The sequence below is a fragment of the Choloepus didactylus genome, chromosome 2 (assembly GCF_015220235.1).
Source record: "Choloepus didactylus isolate mChoDid1 chromosome 2, mChoDid1.pri, whole genome shotgun sequence".
Classification (NCBI taxonomy): Eukaryota; Metazoa; Chordata; class Mammalia; order Pilosa; family Megalonychidae; genus Choloepus; species Choloepus didactylus.
Genome location: NC_051308.1, coordinates 95,020,157 through 95,029,827, shown reverse-complemented (window position 1 = coordinate 95,029,827; position 9,671 = coordinate 95,020,157).

The following is a 9,671-nucleotide window of genomic DNA, read 5'->3' as shown; positions in this document are numbered from 1 at the left end:
GCAGAGAGGAGGCTAATGACAACGAAAAAAAAAAAAAACAGATCTTTCATGTTTGGGGTGCTCAGAGTGCTGGAAAAGGGTTGGGCCCTGGGAGAAGGGGACACATAGAAATGGGTACCAACTCCAGCTCTTGTTTGCAAACCAGGGGGGATGGGTCTGGCTCTGAAAAGGGTTTTTTGTTGTTGTTGGGTTCCCCTCCCCCCTTTCTCTCTGACTTTTTATTTATTTATTTATTCTTTACTCTTCAATAGCCCATCACAGCTGCCTGAACTCTCAGGCTTCAGCACTGCCCCAGGCATAGACAGAATTAAAGTTGTTTGAAGTAACTGGATAGGTGAAGAAGATAATTCCCTAAAGGGCTATATTGGGAACAAGGAAAAGTAGCTAGGCAAAGCTAAAACTGTGCCTTTAATCCCTATAGACAGGAGGCGAGGCTGACAGAAAAAAAAAAAAAAAAAAAAGAATAAAGACAGAGGCTTTTGGAGTCAGCTGAGCTTAGAGTACTGGAAAGGGGCTGTACCCAAGAAGGAATGTGCAGAGAGCTGGGTACCAGCTCCGGATCTTGACTTGTAAAACTTTGGAGCTGAGAAAAGTCTCTGAAAAAGGATTTCTGTTTTTTTTTTCTTTTTCTTTTCTTCATGCTTTTTTTTCTTGTGTTTTTTCTTTTTTTCTTTTTTTTCCCCTTCTTTTAAAACTATTCTAAGTAGCTCAGTAGAGAAAGCCTTAGACATTTTCAATTGGCAGCTAGACCCAGATAAGGGTAGAGCTAAGATACATCTAGAGACAAAGCAATGAGTTTAGTGGGGGAGATAATTCCCTATAGGGCATTACTCCCCCAACTGGTAAGAATTCAAACCCCAGGGACTGGACAACACAGCTTAAGTCAGCCACACCCCTGACAGAAACATGGGGTGCTGAGAATTAGAGGCACTGAATCTTTGTACACCAGTGGGGAGCTGCAGGCTGACAAGTGTCACCTGCTGGACAGGATAGGAAAAGCACAGATTCTAGAGGCTTCACAGAGGGGTCTGACAACCTGCAAAGTCTCATTCTCAGGGAAACTTGATGTGGATTACAACTTTCTCCTGAGACCTGGGCCTTTCTGGACTGGGTAAATCTGATTGGGGTCAATCACATCTGGGGAGACCCCCTCAAAAAAGGTTACATAGAGGCAGGGCAAGGACCAGAGAAACAAGATCTGAAAAATTCTGATCAGCTAAACAGAAGCTAGGTTACAGGTCTACAAAAAGTTGAACGGAACACCAAAGAACAGACAGAGAACAAAGCCAACCAACAAAAATCCCTAGGTAAAAGAATGAAAGTGAGCTCCAGAGTAAACTCATCAAGAAAATCAGATGCCTAGACAGCTAAAAATAATGAGCCATCCTAGGAAACATGAAAATATGGACCAGCCAAAGGAACAAACTAAGACTTCAAATGAGATTCAAGAGTTGAAACAACTAATTAAAATGTTCAAACAAATCTAAATCAAATCAACGAGCCAAAGGAAAATGTGGCAAAACAGAAGAAGGATATAAAGAAGACACAGGATGACCATAAGGAATTCCTAAACTTGAAAAAAAAATGGTAGAGCTTATGGGAATGCAAGGCACAACAGAAGCGATGAAAAACAATGGAGACATACAACAGTAGATTTGAAGCGGCAGAAGAAAGGATCAGTGAACTAGAAGACAGACCATCTGAAATCATATGCACAAAAGAACAGATAGGGAAAATAATGGAAAAATATTAGCAGGGCCTCTTGGAACTGAATGACAACATGAAGCACATGAATATGCATGTTATGGGTGGAGAAGATAAGAGGAAAGGGGCAGAAATTATAATAGAAGAAATAATCACTGAAAAATTCTCAACTCTTACGAAAGTCATAAAATTAAAAATTCAAGAAGCACAGCATACCCCAATCAGAATAGATCCTAATACATTACTCCAAGACACTTACTGATCAGGTTGTCCAATATAAAAGACAAAGAGCGGGGGGTGGGGCAAAATGGCAGAATGGTGAGGTGTGTCTTTTAGTTACTCCTCTGGGGCAGCTGCTAGATAGCCAGGAACTGTGTGGAACGGAAGGCACAGAGGAATAGGAGGTAGGAGACATGGCACACAACAGTCTCCAGCATGTGGACCACCTGAGATCAGTGAAATCTGTAAGTTCTTGCAGTGAGGAGGCCTGCACCCCTCCCTGCCAGGCACAACAGACTGTTTTGTAGCTAGTCTCCTGAGGAAGGAGGGGCCATCAGTGCTGGGAACCAGGAGGGAGAACGGCAGTTGCAGCACTGATTAACAAACTCAGATTGCTGAACAAAAACTCCAACCATAGATAATCTGAGATCAGACACTGGAGAATCTGGGAGCAGTCAGCCCGGCAGAGAGGAGATAGTGCTGGCAAAAGCAGCAGAAAAAACAAAAACAGAGACTTTTGGAGTTGGGGGGGGGGTAAACATAATATAGAGAAGGGCTGGGCTCAAACAGAACCTGGCACATTTGCAAACCAAGGAAACCTTTGAAAACCCTGTTTTTCTGGTGTCATGTTTGCTATTCAATTGCCATGTCTTTTTATATTTCAATAGCCCATCAGAACTGCAAGGATGGAATTAAGGGCTTTTCTTTAAATAGTCTATACTGGGCATTTCTTTTTCTATTGTCTTTTTTTTTTTTTTCTTTTTTTCTCTTTTTTTAAAAGAATTATTCTAAGTAGCCCATTACAGAAAGACTCAAAGACTTGCAATCTAGGCCTAGGAAAGAGCAGAGCTAAGATAGCTCTTAGCAACAAAGCAATAAATCTAGTGGGGGAGAAAATTTGCTAAGGACCATAACTTCCCAAGAACAGAGTGCATGCCCCAGCTCCAGTGGCAGCCCTCCTTTGGGGAACTCAGACCCCAGGGTCTGGATTTCAGAAACCAGATTCAGTGAGCCTCACCCCTGACAGGTCAGGGTCACCAGGAGAAGTAAAGTCACTGTACCTCCTCACACTGGTGTGGGAGCTGCAGTCTGGCAAGCACCACCTGCTGGACAGCACAGGAAAAGCACAGAGTCTAAAGGCCTCATAGGAATGTCTCATTCTCAAGGAAACTCCATACCTTCCTCCTGAGACCTGGGCCTCTCTGGACTGGGAAAATCTGAAGTTGACCATATCTGAGGAGATGCTCACACAGAAAGGCTACACAGAGGCATGACAAGAAACAGAAAAACAAGGGGTGAAAAACTCTGAACTAACAGAATCTAAATTAGAGGTCTAGAATAAGTTGAAATGAATACAAAAGGTTAGAGCACAAAGCCAACCAACAAAAAAAAAAATGCTAGGTAAAAGAGTGAAAACAAGCTCCAGAATAAACTAATCAAGAAAGTCAGATGCCTAGACAGCTTAAGATAATGAACCATACTGGGAAACAAAAATATGGACCAGCCAAAGGAACAAACTAATAGTTAAATAAAGATACAGGAGTTGAAGCAATTATTGCTAAATCAATTCAATAAACTGAAGGAAGAACTAACAGGAGAGGTTGAAACAAATCTAAATCAATTCAAAAATCAAGTCAATGAAATGAGGGAAGACATAGCAAAAGAGATGAAGGATATAAGGAGGACACTGGATGGCCATAAGGAAGAATTCATAAACTTGAAAAAACAAATGGCAGAACTTATGGGAATGAAGGACATAATGCAGGAGACAAAAAGGACAATGGATGGACACAACACTAGATTTCAACAATCAGAAGAAAGGATCAGTGAATTGGAAGACCAGACATCTGAATTCACACATACAAAAGAACAGATGGTGAAAAGAATGGAAAAATACAAGCAGTCTTAGGGATCTGAGTGACAACATGAAGTGCACAAATATACATGTTCTGGGTGTCCTAGAGGGACAAAAGAAAAGAAAAGGAGAAGAAAGAATAATAGAAGAAATACTCACTGAAAATTTCCCAACTCTTATAAAAGACAGAAAATTAGAGATTCAAGAAGTACAGCATACCTCAAACAGAATAGATCCCAATAGACCTACTCCAAGACAGTTACTGATACAGATTGTCCAATGTCAAAGAAAAAGAGAGAACTCTGAAAGCAGCAAGAGAAAAGCAATCAATGAAACACAAGGGAAGCTCAATAAGACTATGTACAGATTTCTCCACAGAAACCATGGAGTCAAGAAGACAGTGACATGATATATTTAAGAAACTGAAAGAGAAGAACTGCCAACCAAGAATTCTATATCCAGCAAAACCGTCCTTCAAAAATGAGGGCGAGATTAAAATATTTTCAGACAAACATACACTGAGAGAGTGTGTGAATAAGAGACCAGCACTACAATAAATACTAAAGGGAGTGCTACAGGCTGATAGGAAAAGACAGGAGAGAGAGGTTTGAAAAAGAGTGTAGAAATGAAGATTATCAGAAAGGGTAAAAGGAGAGAGAGGAAAAAATAAGACATGACATAAAATCCAAAGACAAAATGGTAGAAGAAAGGACTGTCCTTACAGTAATAACACTAAATGTTAATGTATTAAACTCCCCAATAAAAAGACATAGACTGGCAGAATGGATTGAAAAACAGGATTCACCTATATGCTATGTACAAGAAACTCACTTTAGACACAAGGACAAAAATAGGCTGAAAGTGAAAGGTTGGAAAAAAGATATTCCAGGCAAATAGCAACCAGAAAAAAAGAGGAAGTAGCTATATTAATGAGACATATTAGACTTCAAAAGTAAAACAATTAAAAGAGACAAAGGATACTGTATATTACTAAAAGGGTCAATTCTTCAAGAAAACAAAACAATCATAAATATGTATGCACCAAACCAGAGTGCCCAAAAATTCATGAGGCAAACACTGAGAACACTGAAAGGAGAAGTAGATAACTCTTCAATAATAGTTGGAGGCTTCAATACATCACTCTCTTCAATGGATACAACATCTAGACAGAGAATCAATAAGGAAACAGAGATGTTAAATTGTATGCTAAATGAACTAGACATGACACACATTTATAGAACACTACATCCAACAACAGCAGGATTCACTTTTTTTCTCAAGTGCTCATGGAACATTCTCTAGGATAGACCACCTCTTGGGTCACAAAGCAAGTCTCAAAAAAACTTAAAAATAATGATATTATAGAAAACACTTTCTTGGATCTAATGGAATGAAGTTGGAAATAAATAACAGACAGAAGACTGTAAAATTCACAAATATAGGGAGACTAAACAACACACTCTTAGAAAATCAGTGGGTAAAGGAAGAAATCAAAAGAGAAAATAGTAAATACCTTGAGGCAAATGACAATGGAAACACAACATATCAAACATTATGGGATGCAGCAAAGGCAGTGCTGAGAGGAAAATTTATTGCCATAAATGTCTATCTTACAAGAGAGAGCAAAAATTGAAGAATCAACTGTTCACCTGGCAGAACTAGAGAAAGAACAGCAAACTAACCCCAAAGCAAACAAAAGGAAAGAAATAACAAAGACTAGAGCAAAAATAAATGAAATTGAGAATAGGAAGACAATAGAGAGAATCAACAAAACCAGAAGTTGGTTCTTTGAGAAAATCAACAAAATTGATAGACCCCGGCTAGGCTAATGAAAGAGAGAGGGGGAGAGAGAGAGAGAGAGAGAGAGAGAGAGAGAGAGAGAGAGAGAGAGAGAGAGAGGATGCAAATAAATCTAATCAGACATGGGAAAGGAAACATAACTATTGACCCTGCAGAAATTAAGGAGATAATGAGAAGACATGATGAGCAACTATATGCTAATAAACTAGACAACTTAGATGAAATGGACAACTATCTAGAAAAGCATAAACAACCAACATTGACCTGAGAAGAAACAGATGACCTCAACAAACCAATCACAAGTAAGGAGATTGAGTCAGTCATCAAAAAGCTCCCAAAAAATAAAAGCCCAGGACCAGATGACTCCACATGTGAATTCTACCAAGCATTCAAGAAAGAATTAGTACCAATTCTGCTATAAGTCTTCAAAAAAATTGAACAGGGGGGAATGCTACACAACTCATTCTATGAAGCCAACATCACCCTAATACCAAAATCAGATAAAGACACTACAAAGAAATAAAATTATAGACCAATCTCTTTAATGCATACAGACACAAAAATCCTCAACAAAATACTCACAAATCAAATCCAGCAGCACATTAAAAAATTATACACCCTGACTATGTGGGATTTGTTCCAGGTATGCAAGGCTGGTTCAACACAAGAAAATCAAGTAATGTAATACACCTCATCAATAAATCAAAGCAGAAGAACCATATGGTCATCTTGATTGATGCAGAAAAGGCATTTGAAAAAATTCAACATCCTTTTTTTGATGAAAACACTTCAAAGGAGAGGAATAGAAGGGAATTTTCCCAAAATGATAAAGGCAATATGTGAAAAACCCACAACTAGCATCGTACTCAATGGGGAGAGACTGAATGCTTTCCCTCTAAGATCAGGAACAAGACAGGGATGCCCACTGTCACCATTGTTATTCAACATTGTGCTGGAAGTTCTAGCTAGAGCAATTAGGCAAGAAAAAGAAATAAAAGGCATCCATATTGGAGAGGAAGAAGTAAAACTTCACTGTTTGCAGATGACATGATTCTGTGTGTAGAAAATCCAGAAAAATCTACAGCAAAGCTATCAGAACTAATCAATGAATATAGCAAAGTGGCAGGCTACAAGATCAACACACAAAAATCTGTAGTGTTCTTATACACAAGTAATGTGCAACCAGAGGAGGAAATCAAGAAAAAAATTCCATTTACAGTAGCAACCAAAAGTGTTCTAGTTTGCTAATGCTGTGGAATGCAAAACACCAGAGACAGATTGGCTTTTATGAAAAGGGGGTTTATTTGGCTACACAGTTACAGTCTTAAGCCCATAAAGTGTCCAAGGTAACACATCAGCAATCAGGTACCTTCACTGGAGGATGGCCAATGGCATCCGGAAAACCTCTGTTGGCTCGGAAGGCACATGGCTGGCATCTGCTCCAAAGTTCTGGTTTCAAAATGGCTTTCTCCCAGGACGTTCCTCTCTAGCAAGCTTGCTCCTCTTCAAAAGGTCACTCACAGCTTCACTGAGTTCCTTCTCTTTGAGTCAGCTCATTTATATGGCTCCACTGATCAAGGCCCACCCTGAATGGGTGGGGCCATGCCTCCATGGGAATATCTCATCAGAGTCATCACCCACAGCTGGGTGGGGCACATTCCAAGCAAATATAATCAGCACCAAAACGTCTGCCCCACAAGACTACATGAAAGATAATGGCCTTTGGGAGACACAATACATTCAAACTGGCACAAAAAGAATCAAGTATTTAGGAATAAACTTAATGAAGGCCACAAAAGACCTATACAAAGAAAACTACAATAAACTGCTAAATGCAATTAAACAGGAGCTAAAAATAATGGAAGAACATACTGTGTTCATGGATTGGAAGACTAAATATAATGAAGATGTCAATTCTACCTAAATTAATTTATAGATTCAATGCAATACTAATTAAAATCTGAACAACTTACTTTTCAGAAATAGAAAAACCAATAACCAAATTCATTTGGAAAGACAAGGTGCCCCAAATAGCCAAAATATCTTGAGAAAGAGGATGAAGTGGGAGGTCTCACACTACCTGACTTTGAAGCATATTACAAAGCTACAGTGTTCAAAACAGCACGATACTGACATAAGGATAGATATACCAACCAATGGAATCAAATTGAGTGTTCAGAAATAGACTTGCACATCTATGGATGATTGATCTTTGATAAGGCAGTCAAGCAAAAGTAACTGGGACAGAGCAACCTCTTCAATAAATGGTGTTTGGAGAACTGGATATCCATTTCCAAAAGAATGAAAGAGGACCCCTACAAATTTTTATACAAAGATTAACTCAAAATGGATCAAAGATCTAAACATTAGTGCTAAGACCAGAAGACTCTTAGAAGAAAATGTAGGGCAATTTCTTAAAGATTTCTTGATAGGAGGTGGTTTCCTAGATGTTACACCCAAAGCATGAGCAACCAAAGAACAAATAGACAAATGGGATCTCCTCAAAATTAAACACTTTTGTACATCAAAGGACTTTGTCAGAAAGGCAAAAAGGCAGTCTACACAATGGGAGACAATATTTGGAAATCACATGTCAGATAAGGGTTTACTATCCAGAATATGTAAAGCGATCCTACAACTCAACAACAGAAAGACAAACAACCCAATTAACAAATGGGCAAAAGACACAGACAGACACTTTTCTGAAGAGGAAATACAAATGGCTCAAAAACATGAAAAAAAATGCTCAACTTCACTGGCTATTGGGGATAGGCAAATCAAAACCACAATGAGATAGCATCTCACAATTACTGGAATGGCCATTATCCAAAAAAACAGAAAATTAGAAGTGCTGGAGAGGATGTAGAGAAAGGCACACTTATTCACTGTTGGTGAGAACGTAGAATGGTGCAACCACTCTGGAAGACAGTGTGGCATTTCCTCGGGAAGCTAAGTATACATTTGCCATATGACCCAGCTATCCCATTACTAGGTATATACTCAGAGGTACTGAAAGTTCAGACAGGAACAGACATTCGTAAACTTATGTCTATCACAGCATTATTCACAACAGCCAAGAGATGGAAACAGCCCAAATGTTCATCAATAGATGAATGGATAAACAAACTGTGGTACATACACATGATGGAATACTATGCAGCTGTAAGAAAGAACAAAGACATGGATCATGTAATAGCATGGATGAACCTTGAAGACAGCATGTTGAGCGACGTCAGCCTGAAACAAAAAGACAAATACTGTATGGTCTCACTAATACAAATTAACATTAATGAGCAAACTTTGAGAGTTAAAAGCTGATAACACAGGCTACCAGGTGATAGACAGAGGGTAGAGATTGGGCATTTGATGCTGAAGGACTACAGAATGTTCTACCAGATTAATTGTATAATCCAGAAATAGATATAATACTGTGTGATGGTAGCACAATATTGTAACTACGCTGAACAAAGATGTCCATGAGTAAAGCTGAAAGAGGTGGGATAGGGGCATGAATGACACCTGAGGTAAAGACAGAAGATAAATACTGGGTCTGTTTAACTTAGCAAAAACTGGAGTGGTTAAGGATTGTGACTAAATGTACAAATATAAAACTGTTCTTGCATGTGGGAGAACAAATGAATGTCAACCATGCAGAGTGTTGGAAAGGGGATGGTATTGGGGGAAAATATAATCAAAGCAAACTGGAGTCTATGGTCAACAGTAACACTGTAATATGGTTCCATTAAATGTAACAAAGGCAATATACCAAAGCTAAATGTGTTTGAGAGTGGGATATAAGGGAAGGATATAGGATTCTTGCTGGTGGTGTTGTCTGATCCTACAATTCTATTGTATTGTATGATATTTTATTTTTTATCTTTTTATTATTCATTAAAAAGCACTTTTTTTTATAGTAATCAATATGTTCAAGTGCTGAGTGTGGTGATAAATGCACAACTATATGATGATACCATGAACAACTAATGGTACATTGTGGATAGTTAAATGGTTTGTGAATATAGCTCTATAAAATTGTATGGAAAAATATTAACAGGGATAAAAGTGCTGGAGAAAATATGGAGAGAAGGATGTA